The sequence below is a fragment of the Lepus europaeus genome, chromosome 11 (genome assembly GCF_033115175.1).
Source record: "Lepus europaeus isolate LE1 chromosome 11, mLepTim1.pri, whole genome shotgun sequence".
Taxonomy (NCBI): Eukaryota; Metazoa; Chordata; class Mammalia; order Lagomorpha; family Leporidae; genus Lepus; species Lepus europaeus.
In genome coordinates this window covers 10086957-10111204 of record NC_084837.1, presented here as the reverse complement: position 1 = coordinate 10111204, position 24248 = coordinate 10086957, and the positions used below count along the sequence as shown (strand labels likewise).

General features: G+C 54.0%; 1 protein-coding gene across 3 annotated transcripts in view; it reads right to left on the bottom strand.

Annotated features, from left to right (window-relative positions):
• LRRK1 (leucine rich repeat kinase 1) overlaps window positions 1–24248 on the bottom strand; it is a 124301-nt gene that overhangs the window by 90489 nt on the left and 9564 nt on the right. The window lies entirely within an intron of this gene.

Genomic DNA, 24248 nt, shown 5'->3' with positions numbered 1-24248 from the left:
AGCGCCCAAAAACCACTCTTCCCTTGGAGTATTTTGGACAGGTTGCAAGTAGGATTCCGTGACAATCCTGGGACAAGCTGCGTGCAGCCATGTATCCCAGAGAGCGCCTTTGTCTGCTCCTTTGCCCCGAGCTCCCCAGGAAATACTCCCACCTTGTCTTCTAGAACAGGAACTGCTAAACCACCTCTCTCGACCCGACCCAACAACGAGAACAATTCCTCTTCCTGCTGTTTCCCCCTGCAGACCCGGACAATGGAAAGGCAGCGTAAGAGCAGAGTCAATCCTGTAAGTTCCTGTGTGTGTGTGTGTGTGTGATCCTACCCTCACCCCCATCTCAGGAAGCCTGCACAATGCCAATTCAAAATGCGTGGCTCTCTCCACCCATGCCAGAAAGGACACTGCCATATCACCTCTGTCAACAGGGCAGCAAGCCAAAAAAATTAAAAAAAAAAAAATTATCTCTCAACCCCTGGCCTATCCCGGAGCAAACACGAGCGAACTTTCGGATGCTACTGACCTGCTCATCGTTGGGCAAGGACCTTGCTGTGCTGTCGGCCGGCGAGTCCCCGCGAGGCCACAGCACGTGTCCCCCGGGGAGGGGTGGCCTCCCAGCTCTTCGGCTGCGGCTGTGAGCTGCCCGAGCCCGCCAGCCTTCAGCCGGAGGTCGCTTCTGCTGGGTTTCAGCCCCGGCAGCAGTTTTCATCCGTGGGTCGCGTTACAGTGAAATCCAACCCTTTCTTTCCTTGGGGAAGATGCAGAGGTTGGGGGCGCACAGGGGAGGATGACCCTCGGCGGCAGCTCCAGATGGCAGCGGCTCAGCCCCATCCGGCCGAGCATCAGCAAAGCTCAGGGGCAGGTGCAGCTGGCAGGCTGCGTGCAGCACAGACCAGAGCGTCCCTGCGGCCCTCCCCACCAAAGCACGGGGAAGGAGTTGATAAAACAGAGACGGGGATTCACAGACAGATCCCGTAGCGGAAAGGGCACGCAGGAGTACAAACACTAGCTGGTCCTACGCAGCCACATTGTGTCCACCTGACACGGTCATCACGGCCAAGTGCGGTGGAGCTGTCCCGGTCTCCGGTGCGCTCTCCACGGCGAGAGGCCTGGCAGATGGGCGGGTGATTTCAGAAAGCAAGAGCGCCATCCTCCAGAACAAGAGCCCTGGGGAGGGGCAGCCCGCTCTCCTAGGGATCTGTGTGCAGCCACGATCCCGCCCCCGCTCGGCCCCTGCCCCTGCAGGGTCTCCCATAGGAGCCGAGGGAAGGAGGGAAGAATCGGTCGGCCAGGAAGTGGCCAGGGCTGAGGGGGTGGGACGGGACTCGGGGTGGTGGTGCCTAGGGCTCCCGGATGTCATCTAATTTCATGCGTCCTGGCCACTTTACAGATGGGGAGGCCAAGGTGGAGACACTGGCGCAGAAAGTTCCAGAGTGGGGGCGGGGGCGAGAGTGGAAGCTGACCGAGGGGTCTCCACTCCTCTGCTTTCCAACACGCTGCCTCTTGGTTCCTCAACATCAGGGGCCGTCATGCAGCCGGTAAAGCTGACGATCCGAAGACAGAGAAGCACGAGAAATACTCATCCCATCACGTCAACCTTGAGTAGAGATGGGCCTTGGGAGAACACAGAACACTGACCGACAGCATGCGAAAACACGCCACATGTGAAAACACGCCACATGTGAAAACATATCACACGTGCAAACATATCACACGTGCAAACATATCACATGTGCAAACGTGCTACATGTGAAAACACACTGCATCAGGTTCATAGATTATGTATGATTAACATGCTTTGGGAAAAAAAAGTTCCCAATGAATACAGACAGTGTGTGTGGGGAGGCTCAGGAAAAATGCGTAGTACAGCAAAATGATGTGTGGATTTCCAAAACATTTTGCCAAAATAAATGCTCTAATTCACTGTTTCCTTGAATTTCACAAAGTGCCCCAGTATATGGAGTCCATTGTTTTTGTTTGTAAAAACTGTTGGCTGCTGCTCTCTCTCCGCCCCCATTCCTCTCTCTCTCCCTCCCAACTCCTCTCTCTCTACCCCAACTCCTCTCTCTTCCTCTCCCTCTCCCTCCCCAACCCCATTTAGAAGCAAGACTTGAAGAATGCATACAAACAACAATTGCCTTCAGCAGATGAAATGACTGGAGATTTTTTTTCTATTTATTTTTTCTGTGTTTTCATACACACACACACAGCATCAAGCTTGGGTTGCTTTTGAAATAAAAATAATAATAAAATAAAAAGACAAAGGGTATTCAGCAAAATGTCAGCCACTTTCAGCCTGGCTTCATAAGCCAGCTCCTCCACGGATCCGCTCCACGGAGGCACCAACGGCTCTTGGGACACCAAATTGCAACGTGTTGCTCTCGCAAAAAAAAAAAGGACAGTGAATAAAAAAAATCTGGTGGAAAAATAACTGGCACAGATGTCCCAGATTTAAAAGTTAAATAAAATGATCATAATATTTCACACGTGATTACTCGGGGGTCACTTGTTGAGCCCTGCAGCCACCTGCCTCCCTCCAGACACCCACGCAAGGCTGGCCTTCCCATCACCACCTCCTGGGAGGCGGCCGGTGCTCTGCGGAAGTCAGACAAGCTGTCCCCACGAGGCTCGGTCCCCCGACACCTGTCCTCACCGAGGAGCAGCCCTGCGTTCCCACACAAGCACACGACTCGCATTTGGCACACATGGAGCGCACCAAGGACGCAGGGACTGGTCAGGGAGCAGAGCCTGTGTCCTCGGATGGGGAAGGGAAGCGGAGAGGCAGCCGATTCCTTCGCAGCCAACAAGAAACGGCGCCGCAGGGCTAGAGACGCTCCTCCCTGAGCTCAGTCCCTCTTCGAAGCGGGGCTCCGCACTGCTCACCGCTCTATAAATATTTAATCCCCACTCTGTGCTGAGCGAAACCCCGGGGACGTCGCTTGTGGAGACAGGCGGGCACAGCTCGAGCGCGGGGCAGTCTCCTCCAACAGACGCCGGCCCTGCTCCCCCCTCGGGGTCACACCGAGGGCTTGGGCAGGGCAACCACAAAGCTGATCTGGTCTTCCTTCTGGGGAAAAACGATCATGATCACAGAAAACAGGCGCTTCCTTCAACTGCCCCCCACTGACAGAAAGTGGTGCAGCTGGCAGACACCGAGACAGGGGGGGCGGTCCCCTGTGGCCCCCGGGGGGGCGGTGGCTCTCGGGAGCGGGTTAGGACGCTCGGACACAGCAGCCAGGGGCAGAAGTCTGCACGTGGAGGGACACTGAGCAGACAAAGCAGTGTGTGTGAGGAGGCTGATGGCCGTGTTGTGAGTCTGGTAAGGAGCGGTGGACGTGCCCCTGCGGATGGCAGGGAGATGGCCGACACTGCCACTGCCGGCTAGAATGGAGGCCCCAGGAGGCCACACGTGGACTCGGAGGTTTCTTCTGGAAACCCTTTTCTCCATGTTCCCGTCGTTTCAGTGTCGCTAGCTTTCTCCAGTAGCATCTTCTTCCGAGAATGGTGCTACAGGAGACATGCGGTGAGGGACACACGACCGCACCGCATGGTTAGACGTGGGGTCACGGCTCTACTCGCCATCAGGTGCCTGGTTTTTGGCAGGTATTCAAGATGTCTGGCTTAGCATCTTGGCTCACATAAAAGATGCTGCGTGACTGGGGCCAGCGCTGTGGCGCAGCGGGTGATGCCTGCAGTGCCGGCATCCCATATGGGCGCCGGTTCAAGTCCTGCCTGCTCCACTTCCAATCCAGCTCTCTACTGTGGCCTGGGAAAGTGGTGGAAGATGGCCCAAGTCCTCAGCTCCCTGCACCTGCATGGGAGACCTGGAAGAAGCTCCTGGCTTCGGATCGGCACAGCTCTGGCCTTTGTGGCCATTTGGGGAGTGAACCAGCAGATGGGAGACCTCTCTCTCCCTCTGCCTCTCTGTAACTCTTGAGTTTTAAATAAATAAATAAATCTTAAGCTCCACCCTGCCCTGCTTTCACGGTGCTCCCTCTCCAACCAGGCCCAGAGCAGATGGTGCTCCCGGGGCACCTGTGCACTGTCCCTTCTGGCTCTCTTCTCCTTCCTCTGCCTGCACACGGTCTGACCCAGGCCCTGGATCTCTGCTTGGTCTGCGCACAGGCTGGGCAGTGCCCACTTGCTCACTGCCGCGGGTGCCTGGTGCTGTGTCCTGCACACAGCAGGTGCTCATCGAAAGTTTCCTGACCTCTGCGTGCCAGGCAGGGGCTCATCTACAACTCTGTGCTTCAGTGCTGGCACCCGGCATGGCCCGGGGGTGCAGAGCCTTCCTGGGAAGAGACGAGAACCAGACCGCCAGCCCCCTTCTGAGAATGGCCTCACTGCGGCCCCGTCGCCCACAATGCGGCCCCAGAAACAGCTGCGTCCACACAACAGCTGCGGGGCTCATGGCAGGGCAAAGTGTACACTGGGTCAACATAATGTGCTGGGGCTTTCCAGCTCATTCGCATCTCTGAGGCCTTGGTCATACACACGGGCTGGGAGTGCACAGCTGGAACGTGGTGGTGGTGGGGAGCCCCAGGGCAGGCAGGGGAGGGGGCTCGCCTTGGGCTGCACGACACCCACCCCCACAGTGTGCACCCAGCTCCAGGCCCCCGGCGCGCTCTCCCCCCACTCCTTCGCTCCGCCAGGACACGGAGAGTGGCAGCATGGACCTCGGAGACACCGCTGACAGGCTCAGTGAAGGCAAGTACGGGGCGTGCATCGACCTTGCCTGGCCCCCGCCGGACCCCCAAGTCAACGCCAGTCGCTGCGACTGTGTTTTGAAATTAAGTGAGAGGTTTGGGCCCAATTCTACAAACTGTGAGTTCTGGCGTTCTCGTGTTACTCTGCAGGCATCCGAGAACAGCCAGGCCGAGTCAGACAGCCAGGCTGCTGCTCTGCGATCTTGCTGACTTAGCTCTGGGTCAGCAGTGAGGGAGGCCAAAGAGTGACAGACGGAACGCCTGCGTCTAGTGGGAGATGGGGCCGGGAGGCAGAGGTGCGCGGGCAGGAGGAAGCCTGAGCATCCCCTCCACCCGGGGCCATGCCTGCCAGTGGACGCCGCCAGACTTACCAAGGGAAAAAAAAAAAAGAGAGATGATTCAATTAACAGAATCAGACATGAAAGAGAAGACGTTACAGCTGAGGCCACGGAGGGATCGTAAGTGACTGCCGTGAACAATCACACAGCAACAGGTTAGACAGCCTAGAAGAACAGATAAATTCCTGGACGCATCCACCTGCCAACACCGAATCCTGAAGAAACAGAAAATCTGAACAGATCAGTGCCAACGAGGGAGGCGGAAGAAGCATCAAACGTCTCCTAGCAAAGGAAGCTCGGGACCCATGGCTTCCCGGTGCATGTGACCAAACATTTAAACAAGGACTAACTCCAGCCCAAACTCGCACACAACTGAAGACAACGGAACACTGGCAAACTCATCTCACAAGGCCAGCATTGTCCTCCCCACAAAGCTGCACACAGACCTACAAGGAAGGAAAATTACAGGTCAACATCTTGGCAAATCCAGGTGGGAAGATCCTCAGCAAAACTCTAGCCAACCAGATTTAGCCGCACATTAAAAGGACGACACGCCGCAACCGGGTGGAACGTCTTCCCACAACGCAGCCAGAATCATCCATGAACTGAACATGAACATGTACATCCATGAACATGAACAAAAACACAACGAAAGATGCAAACCACAGGGTCAGCTGACGGATTTGGAAAAAGCTTTCGACAAAATTCAAAACCCTTTCATGATCAAAATCATCTCACACTTGATCTTAGCCAAAAGGCTGAGAAGCGATCATGATCCAAATCATCTCAACACTTCAGGCCTAGAAGGAATGTACCACAAAATACTGCAGCCCGTATATGAGAACCCACACCTGTCATCATCTTCGAGCTGCAAAGCTGAAGGCTTCTCTTCTGAGATCGGGAAGAAGCAGGAAGCAGGCAGGGCACACATCCTCACCACTTCCATGCAACACAGTAGAAGTCCTAGCCCGGGGCAGGAGAGGCACCGAGTGCGAAACGGAGAAGTTACACTGTCTCTGTCTGCAGATAACATAATCTTATATAAAGAAACCCTTAGCGAATCCACCAGAACCTGTCGGAACTAATAATGAACTTAGCAAAGTTGTAGAATAGAAAATTGACACACAAAAAGCAGTTGTATTTCTACACCCAACAGTGAACTGTATGAAGAAGAACCACATCCAACTAAAAAGCTCTGGGCAGAAAAGGAAACAACCCTCATACAGAAAGGCAGCCTATGAATGGGGGAAGGTGTTTGCAATATCTGATGAGGCTTAGTATTCAAAATGTATAAAGAACTCATACAACTCGGCCGGCGCCATGGCTCAATAGGCTAATCCTCCGCCTTGTGGCGCCGGCACACCGGGTTCTAGTCCCGGTTGGGGCGCCGGATTCTGTCCCGGTTGCCCCTCTTCCAGGCCAGCTCTCTGCTGTGGCCCAGGAGGGCAGTGGAGGATGGCCCAAGTGCTTGGGCCCTGCACCCCATGGGAGACCAGGAGAAGCACCTGGCTCCTGCCTTCGGATCAGCGTGGTGCACCGGCTGCAGCGCGCCAGCCGCGGCGGCCATTGGAGGGTGAACCAATGGCAAAGGAAGACCTTTCTCTCTGTCTCTCTCTCTCTCTCTCTCTCTCTCTCACTGTCCACTCTGCCTGTCAAAAAATAATAATAATAATAAAAAGAACTCATACAACTCAATGGCTAACAATAGTAGCCCAATTAGAAATGGGTGAGGCACCTGAAGAAACTTTTTTAAAAAATTCAAAGTTTATGTTTGAGAAGCAGACACACACACACACACAGAGGAAGAGAGAGAGAGAGATAGAGAGAGAGAGAGAGAAAGAGAGAGAGAGAGAGAGAGAGAGAGATCCCATCGGATGGTTCACTCGGCAAATATCTGCAATGGCGGGGGTCGGGGGCGATGTTGGGAGCCAGGAACTCAATCCAGGTCTCTCCCGTCCCTGAGCTGTCAGAGCTGCCCCCAGGGCCTGCATTGTGAGGAGAGCAGGAGCAGGAGCAGGAACTGAGGGCAAAGCCAGGCACTCCACCAGGACATGCGAGCATCCCAAGTGATGCCCTGACTTCTGTGCCAAACGCCCATTCCCTGAAGAGAGGTTCTTCTCACGACGCACAAATGGCCGAGGAGAGCCAAAAGAGGCTCGGCATCATGGATGGGCAGGATGAGCCTGCACCTCACACCTGTTAGGGTGGCACTGGCAGAGGTAAGAGGTCCCCAGGGTCGGCCTCAAAAATGAAAAACTGAACAGCCGTGCGATCTGGCAACTCCACTGCTGCACACACTCTAGGGAGAGGAAATCGGCGTGTGGAAGAGATGCCCGCACCCACGTGGTCACACAGCGTTCCTCACGACAGCCAACGTGCGGGGAAAAGCTGTGTCTGGGGCGGAGGAGTAGGTTAAACAAACAGATGGCACAGACACGCGATGGGAAACTTCAGCCTGAAAAAGGGACATCCCGTCGTCTGTGACAACGTGGGCGAGCCTTGCAGGGTGTCGTGTGACGTGGAACCAGCCAGGCACAGGCAGACAGATGCTGCATGATCCACCAACATCCAGCTCAGAGAAGGGAGGGGGCCGGCGCCGCGGCTCACTAGGCTAATCCTCCCCCTGCGGCTCCGGCATCCTGGGTTCTAGTCCCAGTTGGGGCGCCGGATTCTGTCCTGGTTGCTCCTCTTCCAGTCCAGCTCTCTGCTGTGGCCCGGGAGTGCAGTGGAGGATGGCCCAGGTCCTTGGGCCCTGCACCGGCATGGGAGACCAAGAGGGGGCGCCTGGCTCCTGGCTTTGGATCTGCACAGCGCGCAGGCCGTAGCGGCCATTTGGGGGATGAACCAAAGGAAGGAAAACCTTTCTCTCTGTCTTTGTCTCTCACTAACTCTGCCTATCAAAAAAAAATAATAATAAAAATAATAAAAAAAGAAGCAGAGGGTAAGTGTGGTGGCTGAGGGCAGGGCGTGGAGGTAGTGGAGAGATGTTGGTCCAAGGGTAGGAACAGCAAGTTCTAAGATGCACAGGTTCTGGGGAGGTGATGCCCAGTAAGGTGATCATACCGAATACTACTGCATCCTAGACTTGAACTCTGTTGAAAGCAGATCCTCACTGTTCACACACACACACACACACACAACTCTAGAGGTAAGGGATGTGTTAACAGACTTGATTGTGGGACCATTTCAGTGTATAGATATATCGAATCATCGTGCTGTACATCTTAAGAACACACACTCTCTCTGTCAAGTATACCCCCCAAAAGCTGGAAAAAAATGCCACTCTGAGAGATGGGTTGCGGTTTGAATGAGTGGCCTTTGAGCTCACTTCGGTTAATAGGTCTTGTTAAAGGATCTTGCTTAAGAACGTGGGCAATACCCAACAGCAATCCTAAGAGGTCAGCTGTACAGCTAATGTAGTTTTAAATCCTGGAGGCCTTGTTTGGAATTAATTGTCTGATTAATCGCCATAAAGATCCTCCACGGGAGATGACTGTGATAAAAACTGAATGTAACCAGTTGCCTGACAAGCAATTTGACACTGTCTGTGGGCAAAGGTGCTGGGACCCTCCGCCGTCTCCCGTCATGGGAAAGAGTGGCCCGGCCACGGAGGGAAAGTCACCGAAACAGGAGCTGCCAATGAATGGTTTTTGTGGGCTGGAGAAGGCACACGGAGGCTGCTACAGTCAGATCCGTTCCTTACAGAATACACTAGGAAGATTCCAAATGGATCAGCATTCGTTCTGAACATATACAATGAAACTACAGGAGCCAGAGCTATGGCGTAGCAGGTAAAGACGCCACCTGCGACACAGGCATCCCATGCTGGCGCCAGTTAGAGTCCCGGTTGCTCTACTTCCGATCCAGCTCCCCGCTAATGGCCTGGGCAAGTAGTAGAAGACAACAAGTGCTTGGGCCCTTGCACCCATGTAGGAGACGTGGACGAAGCTCCAGACTCCTGGCTTTGGCCCTGCCCAGCCCTGGCCAAGCAGCGGGGGAATCTCTCTCTCTCTCTGTAACTCTGCCTTTCAAATAAACAAATCTTTCTTAAAAAATGAAACTACACAAGCATTTGAGGAAAATTGGGCTGAATTTCTTTTCAGCCTAAAGGTGTGTAAGCCTCTTAACCTAGGAGAACACAATTCTCTTAACTGTTACTCAAACCTACTGGCAACAGAAGATTGGTCAATTTGACTATATTTAAAAAAAAAAAAAGCATTATTGAAATCTAAGTCATAAATTACAGAACTCACTGTTTCACAAGGCACAATTTGCTCGTTTCAGTTTATCTGCAGAGTTGTATCACCATTGCCACTCTTTTTTTTTTTTTTTTGACAGGCAGACAGTGAGAGAGACAGAAAGAAAGTCTTCCTTTACCGTGGTTCACCCTCCAATGGCTGCCGCGGCCGGGGCACCACACTGATCTGAAGCCAGGAGCCAGGTGCTTCTCCTGGTCTCCCATGGGGTGCAGGGCCCAAGGACCTGGGCCATCCTCCACTGCACTCCCAGGCCACAGCAGAGAGCTGGCCTGGAAGAGGGGCAACTGGGACAGAATCCGGCGCCCCGACCAGGACTAGAACCCAGTGTGCCGGCGCTGCAGGTGGAGGATTAGCCTATTGAGCTGCGGCGCCTGTTTTCTTTGCCTTTAACTTCTTTCAACAATATTTCGTAGTTTTCAATATATAATCCTTGTCCTTCTTTTGCTACATTTATTCCCAAATGTTTCAGTCTTTTTGATACCACTATAAATGTAATTCCTTTTTAATTTCATTTTCAGATCACCCACTGATAGTATGAATAACCACAACTGATTTCAATATTTTTCTCGCTGAAGCGATTCAAGTTTCTTTTTGTGGATTCCTTGGGATATTGTAAACATAACATCAGCCATCTACAAACAGTATTCTCCAGGATGTGCTGTGAAGCCCAGGGCAGCTCCCGCCACCTCGGCCCCTGGCACACTCCATCCCTGCCCCCTGGGCCTGCATGCAGGGTCTGCTCAGTGGGATGATGGAGGCTCCAATGAGGGCAAACGAGGACCCTGAGCCAGGCCCCGCAGGTGCAGCCAGGGCACAGCACTGGGATATGGGACGCCGGCACCACAAGCAGCAGCCACAACACCCGTCCGTCGGTTTTTCTCTATGAACTCAGCTACAGTTCTATTTTTCATTGATTTGCAAGTGTTTTCTGCAGATGAAGGACATGAGCTCTTTGCCAGACACACATAATTCACACTGAAAATAATTTTGGGGTGTGGGGCACTGCTGTGGCTGCCCTTGGCATGCCTGCATTGCATATTAGAGAGCCAGCTCTGAGTCCCAGCTCCTCTGCTTCTGATCCAGTTCCCTGTTAATGTGCCTGGGAGGGGGGCCGGCGCGGTGGCGAAACAGGTTAAAGTCCTGGCCTGAAGCGCCGGCGTCCCAGTTCTAGTCCCAGTTCTAGTCTGTTCTAGTCCCAGTTGCTCCTCTTCTGATCCAGCTCTCTGCTATGGCCTGGGAAAGCAGTGTAGGACAGCCCAAGTCCTTGGGCCCTGCAGCCACCTGGGAGACCTGGAAGAAGCTCCTGGCTCCTGGCTTCGGATCGGCGCAGCTCTGGCCGTTGCAGCCATTTGGGGAGTGAACCAGGGGATGGAAGACCTCTCTTTTTGTCTCTACCTCTCTCTGTAACTCTTTCAAATAAATCTTAAAAAAAAAAAAAAAGACTAGGCCTCCTGGAATGTGCCTGGGAGGAAGTAGATGCTGGCCCAAGTGCTTGGGTCCCTGCTGCCCATGGGGGAGGCCTGGACGGAGTTCTAGACTCCTGGCTGGGGCCTGGCCCAGCCCTGGCTGCTGCAGCTGTTTGGGCAGTTAGCAAGCAGACGGGAGATCTGTCTCCCTGTGTCTCCCTCTCTCTCTCTCTCACTCTGCCTTTCAAATAAACGTAAAAAAATAATTTCCGCCTGCTTGGGGCTGTGAGCGCTCCGCTGTCTCCTTTCTGCTGCTTAGAGACCAGAGGTCGCCCTTAGCCCACAGCTGCCAACGTCATCACCTTCCCCAGTGCCTGCTGATGTGAATGCTCCTGTGTGAAGACTTAGTCCACCTGACACTGACCTTGGTGTGGCGAGACAATGCAACACGCAGTTCCTGAGTCCACCACGCTTCTTCTCGGACCAGCACGGCACTCAGGAGCAAACACGAGCAACGTGCAAGCTGGCCTGTCTCTGTGGGGTCCTCCCTGGGCGTGCCGGCCTGTCTCTGCTTGGGTCCTCCCTGGACACGCTGGCCTGTCTCTGTGGGGTCCTCCCTGGGCGTGCCGGCCTGTCTCTGTGGGGTCCTCCCTGGGCGTGCCGGCCTGTCTCTGCTCGGGGTCCTCCCTGGACGTGCCGGCCTGTCTCTGCTTGGGTCCTCCCTGGACGTGCTGGCCTGTCTCTGCTCGGGGTCCTCCCTGGACGTGCAAGCCTGTCTCTGCTCGGGGTCCTCCCTGGACACGCTGGCCTGTATCTGTGGGGTCCTCCCTGGACGTGCTGGCCTCTCTGCTGTGGGGTCCTCCCTGGACGTGCCGGCCTGTCTCTGCTTGGGTCCTCCCTGGACACGCTGGCCTGTCTCTGCTTGGGTCCTCCCTGGACATGCTGGCCTGTCTCTGCTCGGGGTCCTCCCTGGACGTGCCGGCCTGTCTCTGCTGTGGGGTCCTCCCTGGACACGCTGGCCTGTCTCTGCTCAGGGTCCTCCCTGGATGTGCCGGCCTCTCTGCTGGGGGTCCTCCCTGGATGTGCCGGCTTGTCTCTGCTCGGGGTCCCCCCTGGACGTGCCGGCCTGTCTCTGCTCAGGGTCCCCCCTGGACGTGCCGGCCTGTCTCTGCTCGGGGTCCCCCCTGGACGTGCTGGCCTGTCTCTGCTCGGGGTCCCCCCTGGACGTGCCGGCCTGTCTCTGCTCGGGGCCTCCACGGACGTGCTGGCCTCTCTGCTCGGGGTCCTCCCTGGACGTGCCGGCCTGTCTCTGCTGCATTGTCCCCCCTGGAGCACAGTCCCCACCCAGGCGGTGGCACTGTCATCGTGCCCCCCCCAACCCACCCCTCTCCACTTGAATTTTCCTGGCTGCTATTGCAGGCTTATTTTTGTAGATAAAAGTTATTATTCTTCTTCGTGTTCTAAAAAGAAGTCCTGTTTGTGCGTTTACTGCTATTGCATTGACCTATGGCATCAGCTCGTGCAGAACTGACGCTAATAAGAAAACTGACAATGCTGTATCTCCCCATACAAGAAGATATATCATTTTATTTCCGTAAATATTTTTCAAAGATTTATTTATTTGAGAAGCAGAGGGACAGAGAGAAGGAGACACACTGAGAGATAGAGACAGAGAATGAGAGAGAGAGAAAATGAGAAAGAGAGAATGAGAAAGGGAAAGAAAGAGAGAGAGAGAGAGAAATTTCACACACTGGCTCACTCCTCAAATGGCCAGAATGACCAGAGCTGGGCCAGGCTGAAGCCAGGAGCCAGGAACTCCATCCTGTTCTCCCAAATGGATGCAAGGGCCAAGCACCAGGGCCGTCTGCTGCTGCTTTTCCAGGCACACTAGCAGGGAGCTGGATAGCAAGTGGAGCAGCCGGGACTCTAACCTGTGCTCAGATACGGGACGCTGGGCAGTTACAGGACGGTGGTTTAACTCACTGTACCCCAATGCCAGCCCCACGTTAAGCATTTTTAATGTCCAGAATTTAAAATGTTCTTTTCAGGCAGTCTTCACATATGTATTAATATCTCCCTAGATACTTTATATTTAATATATTCACCTAACAAATAAGGGAAAAACAGGACATTTTTCCTTCAGCCCCTCGCACGTTCCAAGTTCTCCCTGCAGCTCTCTGCTCCCTGGGGGCTCCACGGGGCCTCTGGTTGCGTGTTAATAGTCGCGGGGTCCGGGGCCAGCACAGGATCCGTAAGGAACGGTGACAGAGCCCCTCAAATGATAGCAAGAGGCATGTGGAGAGGGTTTACAAGGGCAGGGAAGAGTGGGCTTCGAAACATTTGGGGGAAAATGGGATTAAAGTGCGAATCCATCTTATGTACACGTGGTTTTGTCGCTGTCACACAAATGCTAAGAATGATAAACTAGTATAGTTTGAATGTTCTGTGACTATTTAAAAGTGCTGTGTGAGTGACGTCGGCATCTTTTCATTTGGCTACTGTGCACAGTCCTGGCCTACATCCCTGCTGAGCTACGGTCTTCTTGTGTTTTCCTTGTTGAACTCTTGAGTGGAGCATTAAGCCTCTGATGACCATGCAAATTAAAGATATATTATCTCAATACCTAAAGAGGGGGAAGGCAGTATCATTATATGCTTAAAATGCTATCTGCTGGAGCTGGTGCTGTAGCGCAGTAGGTTAATCCTGCACCTGCAGTGCCGGCATCCCATATGGGCACTGGTTCGAGTCCCGGCTGCTCCTCTTCCCATCCAGCTCTCTGCTATGTCCTGGGAAAGCAGTGGAAGATGGCCCAAGTCCTTGGGCCCCTGCACCCATGTGCAGGGATAGAAGCTCCTGGCTCCTGGCTCCTGGCTTCAGATCTGCCCAGCTCCAGCCATTACGGACATTTGGGGAGTGAACCAGCGGATAGAAGACCTTTCTGTCTGTCTCTCCCTCTCACTGTCTGTAACTCTATCTGTCAAATAAATAAATCCTTTCGGCCAGCGCCGTGGCTCACTAGGCTAATCCTCCGCCTGCGGTGCCGGCACCCCGGGTTTTAGTCCCAGTTGGGGCACCGGTTCTGTCCCAGTTGCTCCTCTTCCAGTCCAGCTCTCTGCTGTGGCCCGGGAAGGCAGTGGAGGATGGCCCAGGTCCTTGGGCCCTGCACCCGCATGGGAGACCAGGAGAAGCACCTGGCTCCTGGCTTCGGATTGGTGCAGCGCGCCAGCCGTGGCGGCCATTTGGGGGGGTGAACCAACAGAAGGAAGACCTTTCTCTCTGTCTGTCTCTCTCTCTCTCACTGTCTAACTCTGCCTGTCAAAAAATAAAAAAACAAAAAATAAAAAAAAATATTTTAAAAAATGGTATCTGCTAATTACAAGAAAAAAATCTGAAATCCATGCATCGTTTTTTCATGACGTTTTCCATGAACTTCTTGAAAAGCTCCTTTCGAAGCAGCTCTCACACAGGCCAAACCGTCGTCAGCCTCACTCATCACAAGAGAAGTGCACGTAAAACCTACACTGAGCCTGGACAGCACTTGGAGCAGCCGTTAGGTCACTGCCTCAGACACCCACACCCCACACTGCAGGGCCTGGGTTCGAGTCCCTGCTCTGCTTCCAACTTCAGCTTCTTGTGAACCTGAGTGGCAGCCAACAACGATTCAAGTAATGGGGCCTCTGCCCCGGACGTGGGAGACCTAGAGGAAGTTTCTGGCTCCTGGCCTCAGCCTGTCCCCATCTCTGTTTGCGCAGTGAACCATTGGATGGGAGATTTCTCTCTCCTGTCTCTCTGTATAATAAGTAAATGCAAGAAAAGATAAGAAGGCAAAATCTAAAACACAGTGAAGCCAGGGCTACGTGGCACCACCAGCAGCCCCCCGCTGACTGCATCTCGATGGCATTGTCCCCTGGGCTTTGAGTCTCCCGTCTCCCTGCTGGTCATGGCCCTGGGAGCAAGCGGCTGCAGGCCACGTGTGCAAAGCCTGGGCGAGCAGCAGGCTGTGTGTCCAGGGTGGCAGGGCACAGGAGGGTGACAGGAGGCTCACACGCACCATGCCAAGTCCCTCAGAGCGCATCCCTGTCTGGAAGCCACACGGGACCGCATGGGCGAGGGCGAAGCGTGAGGCCGCCTGCTCTTCTCCTCCAGACGTACTCCGGCAGAGACACACAACCCCTCACATTCAACGACGCAGGCTGACGCCAGCTGACCTGCCTCGTGCCTGGGACTGCCGTACACCTTCCACCCAAAATGCAGAGCACAGCACCGAGACGCCATCGGCCCGGACGGGGGGCCTCTGCAGCCGCTGCGGTCACACGTGGATAGATCTCACGCGTGCATCTGAGAGGCACGCGTGCGCTCAGAAAGGCTCAAGCCAATGCACAAACTCATTCTTGGAAAAGGTAACGGTGATCAGAAGGGGAGCTGTCTCTCACGCCCCTTTAACCGCAGACCCCCACTCGCAGATGTCTCTGGTCCGCAGCGACCGGCAGCCATCCCGGGAGCCGAGTGCGTGGCTGGCTGAGCTGGGCCCTCGCCGCTCCGTGGCTGCCAGTCACAGCCATTTCTCCTGTCTGGAAAACCTCACTCGCAGAGTACAAACCCTGGCTGGACAACAATGGTTGTTGTTTTTTTTTTTTTTTTTTTAAGAGTGCTATTCTGATTATTAAAGCAAGGATCTCCATGGTTTCTCAGTAACCACAAACATCCCAGGAATGTCTGCCTCTGCCACCAAGGCCCCGGGGCCTGGGAAACCTGACTCACAGGCCTCTCTTCATGATTTGTCTGCGACTTGCATTCAACACACTCGCCCTAGACAGCTGCAGGGTGGCTGGCTGAGGCCGAACACGTGAAAGATACCTTCCCCAGAGAACAGACGGTCACAAAACAGCCGACGCCTGGGGGGAAAGTCTAAGCTTATTTTTATCTAAGAGGGAAAAAAAAAAAGGAAGAGAAAATGGACATTGCCCATGGTCAAATTTAGGAAAAGAAGTTTCTGATCGCTTATCTTGGCAACTTCCTAGAGCTCCTGTAGATTTCATTACAGCGATAACCACAAACCTAGAAATGCATTGTTTTGTAGAAATTTCAGGGGCAGGGAGAACAGGAACACTCCCTTGTTCAAAGGAGACATCGATCGTGTAACCTGTTGGTACTGGTATTGCTTCCACCTGCAGACTGGGGACTGCCGGAGGCGGAGCCCACGTCTGCACCCCAGCCCTGGCTGCAGAGTTCCTGCAGGGGGCCATGCAGCTCTCCTGCCCTGCTCAGCGAGGGTGGAAGCCGTCAGAGTCACAGGGACGGACAGGCAGCTACGTCCCTGTCCTCCCAAAGGGGACTTAATTCACTCTGTGCAGACTGCTGCCTGGCGGCTGGAAGTCTCTCCAACGTCTCATTTGTGCCATACCAGAAAAGTCTGTGCATGGTTCTAAGTCCCCTCTGCGTCACTCTCTGGAAACCTGGGAAGAAACACTGGCCCGACTTGTCCAAAAGGGACAGACACCCAAGCTGCCGAGCTAGGCCTGCTGCGTGGAAAAGCCAGAGTGGAGGCTGAGAAGGGGCAGGGAGGCCACCTCTGGGCCGGCGCACACCCCTGCCCGCCCACTGTGAGCCCAGAGCCCCACGACTCTATGAGACAGAGCAGGTAGGGACCCTGCGCCATGCTCTTGGCCCTGCCTCCCTAGGAATGTGCCAAATCCATGCTTCTTCCTCGACATGCAGGTGTTGCTATTTGGGGGGGGTGGGGGCACTGTATTCAAAAACTGTAATTAAAACAGGAATTCCACAGCTTTAATTAAGACAACAGAATTTTGATGATCTGGTTTTAGGCTGACCACCTTTCAGCCATACATCCACTGGACAATTGGGACTGGCCACGTTTTAGTTTCCAGGCTGTCAACAGATCAGAGCCAAATGAAATCAAAGACCCACCCAGTTTTTAAGCACACCTCGTTTTTTATTATACAATGGTTATCACTTTTTACTGAGAGACACAGAATCCAGGGGAAGCTATACAGTTTTCCCAACAAGGAAAGAGAAAAAACTTAGCAAGGGACTGCCTGGCACGCACGCATCTGGAGGGCTCATGTGTGCAGATGGATTGGACCACGGCCGTGCTGAGGACTGGGGGAGGGAGGGGCAGGATGGGAGCCCTGCTCCTTCTGACTACAAAGCCCCCATGCCTGGCACTGGCACTGTCGCTGGCACTCAGAGCTGCCTGCAAACTGAGCCCGAGAGATGCCCAGCAGTGCTGGCAGACGGGGGCAAGATCGCAGGCTGAGCCCAGGCTGCAGGCACCAGGACCTTGGAAATGCTTAAGAATATCCAAAAAGTGCCAGTGAGCCCCATGAGCACAGGAACAGAAGAGGAAGGCGAAACCAGGGTGCACGTGATGGAGGCATGGGGGGCTGAAGGCTCCGGGCTGCCCAAGGCACACGCTGGAAACAGGAGGCCCCCACGGCCACCAGCCAGGAGGACATCAGCGTGGGTGACTCTTGCGGTTTTGCCCCTCGCCAGCCTGTGCCAGGAAGCAGAGGACCTGTAACAGAGCTGCCCCAGGTGGGACAATGAGGTGCCTGGGGGGCGACTCCACAGAAAAGACAGATGCTGGGTGCCGCTCCCTTACTCTCCTCCCTGCAGGCTCCGGTGAGCTCGCAGACAGCTACAGGGAACTCCAAAATAAGAGCCCCAAGCATCCAGGCCCCACACGCACGCAGGGAAGGTCAGGTCAACACCAGGAAGGACAGGGCAGACTGCGGATCAGCAGAGACCCACTCCTCAGATACACACACGCAGAAAAGCAGAACGGAGCTCCCTGTGTTTGAAGCCAGAGATACGTCTCACTGGAGGCAGGTGGACCAGGCAGGCCAGGAGCTGTGCCCTGTCTCACTGCTGTACCCTTGGGGGAAGTGAGCAGCTGATGGTGACAGTGTCTGTGCAAGACAGAATCTGGTCAGATTGACAGCTCACATTTCTTGTTGTACCTTTTCATTAAGGCTCCAGGGGAAACCTACACACACAACCCCACCCACAAGGTGAGGGAGCTGTGGGCTCCCCTGGTTCATGGTCCAACTTGATACCCTCGCCTGGAAGCAAACAGTCAGTGCCTGAACAGCCCGAAGCAGAAACTTGGGCCCCAAAGTTCAGCAATGCTTTGCACCAAAATGAGCTTCTTTTTAAATTCCATTTTTCACAAACTTTTTGATGTACTGGTATTTCACTGATGTCCTGGAGACAAATGGCACAATGTAGAATCTGTAAACAGGAGTCAACTAGAGATCTCAGAAACTAGCAGAGGTGAACCCAGCAGACGGGCTGCAGAGCGGAATGGACACTGCTGAAGGGCAGATCAGTAATGTGGAAGACCAGGCGGAGGACGCAGAGCCCAAAGACATGCAGGTAGGAGGTGAAGATGAGACAGCAAGCGACGTGGAAGATGCTTCCCGAAGTTCTATGAAAGGCATTTACAAAGAATTCTACAGGGGGCCAGCAGGGTGGCAGAGAAGGTTAAGCCACTGCCTGCAGTGCCGGTATCCCATATGGACACCCGTTTGAGTTCTGGCTGCTCCACTTCCAATTCAGGTCTCTGCTATGGCCTAGGAAAGCAGTGGAGAATGGCCCAAGTGCTTGGGCCCCTGCACCTGTGTGGGAGACCTGGAAGAATCTCCTGGCTTTGGATCAGCCCAGCTCCAGCTGTTGCAGCCATTTGGATAGTGAACCAGCAGATGGAAAACCTTTCTGTCTCTCCCTCTCTCTGTCTGTAACTCTACCCCTCAAATAAATAAATAAATCTTAAAAAAAAAAAAAAAAACCTGAGCTCTCAGAAGTGACAGGGTATTATTAGTCAAGAAGTTGAAAAGGGGAAGAGCACATTTGGAAAAAAAAAAAAAAAGTAGAAAATAAGTATAGAGCCAGGGCTGGCGCTGTGGCATAGCAGGTAAAGCCGGCACCCATATGGGTGCCAGTTTGAGCCCCGGCTGCTCCACTTCTGATCCAGCGCTCTGCTATGGCCTGGGAAAGCAGTAGAGGATGGCCCAAGTCTTTGGGCCCCTGCATCTGCGTGAGAGACCCAGAAGAAGCTCCAGGCTCCTGGCTTCAGATCTGTGTAGCTCTGGCCTAGCCTGGACCATCATGGCTGTTGTGGCCATTTGGGGAGCCGCACCAGCAGATGGAAGATCTCTCTCTCTCTCTGCCTCTCCTTCCCTCTGTGTAACTCTGACTTTCAAATATATAAATAAAAAAAAAAAAAACAAGCATAGAGACAAGAAATAACAGAGAACACCCACATTCAGAGCTGGTCCTTTCAAAGGCTAATGAGATAGACAATCTTATGGAAGGCCGATCAACAGAAAAATGAGGGCGGGAGAACACACAGCAGAGTACACAAGATTTACCTGGAGTAAGAAAAGAAATAAGCTATACATCAGGGAATTAAAAATCGCAAGCTCCCTAGAGGAAATGGGCTCTTTGGACCCAGGGTGGCTCATGCGTCTGGAACAGGAATGAGAACCTGAGCCTGGAAGCTCTCGCCACTGCAGGAGAAAGCAAGGGCATGACGCAGACTCCCGAGGTCACAGCAGGAGAGAGAGGAGCAGGCTCAACACCAGGAACCCGCGAGGTCAAAACTCACGAGCTCAGAATGATACCAAGGAAAATCCCTCACGGGCCACCTTTGAAAGGTGCTGTGGACCTGAGTCATCCTGCAGAATGACTAAGCAACTTACAGGAAAGGGCAAAGCACTTTTCCCAAGGTTCCCTTTAAAACTGGTGGGAGAAAACCCCTCGAAGACAGGTTTCCTCTGGGAGAGAAAGGAAACGCAGCCTCCAGGAGCCACCTCTCTGAACTGACTGAAATGGATCTAATGGACGATCGATTAAAAAATCAAGTGGAAAAACGGTGAAGGCCTTTATGGTGAATGATCACAGACAACACCTGAAATCACAGAAGGAAATCACCCAGAAATACAACTGGACGTCCTTTGATTCCCGAAGTGGGGCAACAGGAAATACACAACACCATCTCCTGAGGATTCTCACCGAGACATCCGCCTGTATCTAATCAAGCCTCTGGACCTGAGAAAACCCCCGAGAGGAACACCCGGGCCTCACACAGCCCTCCCTGCCCAACTCCAGACTGTGGGAAGCCACAAAGCACAAGCGGTGCGGTTCTCACAACCGTGAAATCGAAGGGAGAAGACAGCGAGGGAGAGAGACGGAAATCGAGAGACTCGGGGATTGCGTCAACCCCACAAGGCAGGGTTGAACAAACCATTGCAAAAGCAATCAAGAAGCAATCAAGGGCATGTGAACACTGACTAGATATCATTAGGGAATTTTTAATTTAAAAAATGTATGCTACATGTATTGTGACTGTGTGTGTGCAGCTTCTCAGAACAGAAGTCTGGAGTCAGGGTCCGAAGGACAGAGAGAAGGGACCTCCACGGGTCAGGACTGGCCATGGTGGTGACTACTGAGGTCTGGCAGTGGGTACCAGGGAGCCTGCTAGAATATTCTCTCTGCCTTTGTAAGGTGCTCAAAATTCTCTTGTGACACTGGCATCTCATATCAGATACAGGTTCTGAGTCCCAGCTGCTCAGCTTCCAATCCAGCTCCCTGCTAATGTGCCGGGGAAGGCAGTGGAAGATGGTCCAAGACCTCAGGCCCCTGCATCCACACCACAGACCCAGATGGAGTTCTCAGCTCCTAGCTTTGGCCTGGCCTAGCCTGGACCATCATGGCTGTTGTGGCCATTTGGAGAGTGAACCAGCAGATGAAAAACCTCTCTCTCTTCCTCTCTCTGTCACTCCTGTGTTTCAAATAAGTAAACTAAATCGTTTTTAAAAAGACTCCTTGTAATGTAAAAACAAGCAAAAACAAACAAACAAAAAACCCTCCAAGATACAAGAATGACATTGCAAAATTCTGCATAGGCCCATGAAAAGCAAGACTGAGTTTTGAATCTAGGACTGTGAAACTGCAAGACCAAGGACTGGTAGGCAGGGAACGTCCACACTGCTGCTGAATTTTACAGAAGTCTATGACTTCTCTGTTGAAGATGAGTAGTTTAAAAACGTATTTTAAACTGAAGCTACCATAAACTTTATGTTAAAACACTGGCTGGCCGGCGCCGCGGCTCAATAGGCTAATCCTCCACCTGTGGCGCCGACACACCGGGTTCTAGTCCTGTTCGGGGCGCCGGATTCTGTCACGGTTGCCCCTCTTCCAGGCCAGCTCTCTGCTATGGTCCGGGAAGGCAGTGGAGGATGGCCCAAGTGCTTGGGCCCTGCACCCCATGGGAGACCAGGAGAAGCACCTGGCTCCTGGCTTCGGATCAGCGCTGTGCGCTGGCCGCGGCGGTCATTGGAGGGTGAACCAATGGCAAAGGAAGACCTTTCTCTCTGTCTCTCTCTCTCTCACTGTCCACTCTGACTGTCAAAAAAAAAAAAAAAAAAAAAAAAGAGGAGCTGGGTGACAGGAGGAGAGATAGGGATTTAACCAGCCAACAGGAAAGAAGCAGACGACAGAAACATCAGCAAAGCACATATGGGGAGGGATCCGTCCTCCGAGGGACGCACTCTGGGGCCGCCCAGTGCCACGCGGCCTGAATGAACAGAGACCTGCGCAGGTCATCTGCCGTGGCATTTCAGAAGACGGAGCCCACGGGGAAGACCCTCAGAGCTTCCGGAGAGAAGACAGGTCACCCACAGAGCAAGGAGAAGCGAGCCCCGCCCGAGGGCAGGAGAGGGAGGGGCTCAACCAGTGTCCAGCTGAGACCTCAGAGAGGGCGGGAGGAAGAGACCCTCAGCAATGGGGCCGCCCACAGGCCCCTGGGACTTCCTGGCTCAGGTCGTCCAGTTAGACAAGGGCTCCAAGGACGAGCTCCAGGCGGGAGGCAGAGGATGGACGGGCCTGGGAGGGAGGAAGGGAAGAGGCGACCCCAGCCTAGGGATGAGCAGCACCGAGGCAGGGGTGAGGTGGGAAAGTGAGGGCAGCGAGGAAGCAGCTCCCCTGCTGGGAGAGAGGGAGGAAGGGAAGAGGTACCCCCCAGCCAGGCCTCACCCACCAGTGGGACCCCAGCCTAGGGATGAGCAGCACCGAGGCAGGGGTGAGGTGGGAAAGTGAGGGCAGAGAGGAAGCAGCTCCCCTGCTGGGAGAGAGGGAGGAAGGGAAGAGGCGCCCCCAGCCAGGCCTCACCCACCAGCGGGACCCCAGCCTAGGGATGAGCAGCACCGAGGCAGGGGTGAGGTGGGAAAGTGAGGGCAGCGAGGAAGCAGCTCCCCTGCTGGGAGAGAGCAGGACACAGCCAGACACAGGACAGGGAGAGCCTCTGGGGACCTGATACCAGGGCAAGACTGTCATACTTCCTACACGATAGTCCCTTCTGGAACGAGGGGTGTGCATTCCTTTGAGGATGTTTAATGTGGTTATTCTTTGACCCTGCAACTTTGCTGGGGCATATGCACTAACACCTGACTCTCGTCCCACAAGCAAAAGGAAGAAGGACCCTAATGGCGCTGTGCCAGGGGACGAATGAAATACACCGGCTTACGGTCACACCCTCAAATCAGGCGGGAGACGCCACTCAAGGGAAGATGCTGCACGCTCACCCATAGGAATGACTCTTCCACCCGCAAACCCAGAAACACACACATGACATGAAGGCTCGTGCGTGTGCTTAGGGAGCTGCCCGGAGGGAGACACTCAGGGCGCAGCCAGAGAGCGCCAGCCTACCAAAAGCACGTACGCGATTACACGAAAACAAGGCTTTTCTTGGCCTTCAGGGAAGAGCTGGACACAAGGGAATATTCCTTGGCCACTGTCCGGTAGGGCCGCTTTGTCTGTTTTGGAACCCAGAGGTGTGGGGGATGTATAGGCAGAGACGGGGGCAAGCGCCCACGAGAGCCGCTGGTGCGTGGAGTGTGGGCAGAGCAGCGGGAGGGACCCTGCCACCCTGAGCACCATCAGCAGAGCCAGGCCCTGAGTCCTCCACCTCCAGCCGCCCCCCCACCCTGAGTGTGGGCAGCTGGGCCCGCCCACGTGTCTCTAATCGGGCACATGGCCAGGTGAAGTCCGAAGTGAGCTGCCCACAGAAACTTCAGGCCCACGTTCCTGCCCTTTGGTAAACAAATTCTAACCTCAAATTTGAATCCACGCGCGGATGTGTACCTAAAATAATAGAGACTACCATATACATGCCTTGAAATATCTCTGTCTGAAAAGTTCAAGTGTCACAGACGCTGTTTGTCTTTCTGATTCTCCTGAAATGGAAACAACTCAATTAGAAACCAACGCTCTAGGCAATGCTCTGGGTGTAGGGTGCTGGGGGGTGGATGAGGAAGAAGGAAGAAAAAAAAAAAAAACCAAGCACAACCCAGCAGAGATCAGCACAATGAGCCACAATCCCAAAAAGTCCTTTCCACCTGAAAACACAGTTCTGGCTAACGGTCGATTCCTCCCAGAACAACAGATTACGGGCCTAGGAAGAACCCATGCTTGAGATAAATGCTTGTTTCTGGATTTTTCCTCTTTCCTTCTTTATGATGAATGCCTTCCAGTCAACAGCAAGGTAGTGAAGTGGAATCAGGCCTAACACACATGGCGGGGATGGCAAGGACGCAGACCTGGGACTGCGAAGCATCGCAGATGCTCCTTGAGTTACACTGTGGTTACACCCCTATAAACTCACTGTAAGTCGAAAATATCCTAAGATGGAAATGCACTGAACCCCCTAACCGACCACACCTCACAGTGCACGGCAGAGTCGGCTGTTCCCATGGTGACCATGGGGCTGCCCCGCCCCCCGCCTCAGGGAGCAGATCAGAAGCACAGTGCTAGCCTGGGGAAGATCTGAACCCAAAATTCCAGGCATGGGTGTTAGGCAAGGTGTATGGTTCTTGTGCCATAATAAAGTCCAAGAATCGTAAGTCAGGGACTTCTGTACCCAAAGTCCCCGGCTCTCGGTCTCCATGGTGCCCAGGAATGTTAGTGGACTTCAGACGCGAGAGATTCGATGTTATGCACACGCTGTTGGCAGGGAGGGTCCATTCCCAAGGAGAGGAAGAATTTCATAAAAAATCTCCCGTTATGGTTCCTTCAAAGTCTGGATCACAGGGGCAAAGAGCCCTGTCCCTCTCTGCACAGGGACCCGGGGATGACCACACAGAGACCTCCCTGCCCACAGGCCACCGACCCGCTGCAAACCAAGGCAGACGGCTGCTGAATGCAGGCCGGGGCTGCCCTGCTCGTCCCACAGAGGACGAAGAGGTGGGAGAAGGTGGGGAAGGGTGAGGGTGAGGCCCGGCTGAGCGACCACCTTCAGGCTCTGGGTGCCGGGAAGGGGCCCGGAAGGAGGTGGCTGCTCGTTCCCCAGACCAGACGGCCATGGCCTAATGTTTGGTCCACAGACAGACTAAGGTGCAAAGGCGCTCGAGAGATACCCACGTGGGACGTGTGAACTTGCTGACTGCCTGCCCTTAAAGCTACTGGGTGGTTAGCGTGAGCGGGAGTCCCCAGGAAAGAGGACTTCCAGCAACCCAAGAGAGGGGTTGG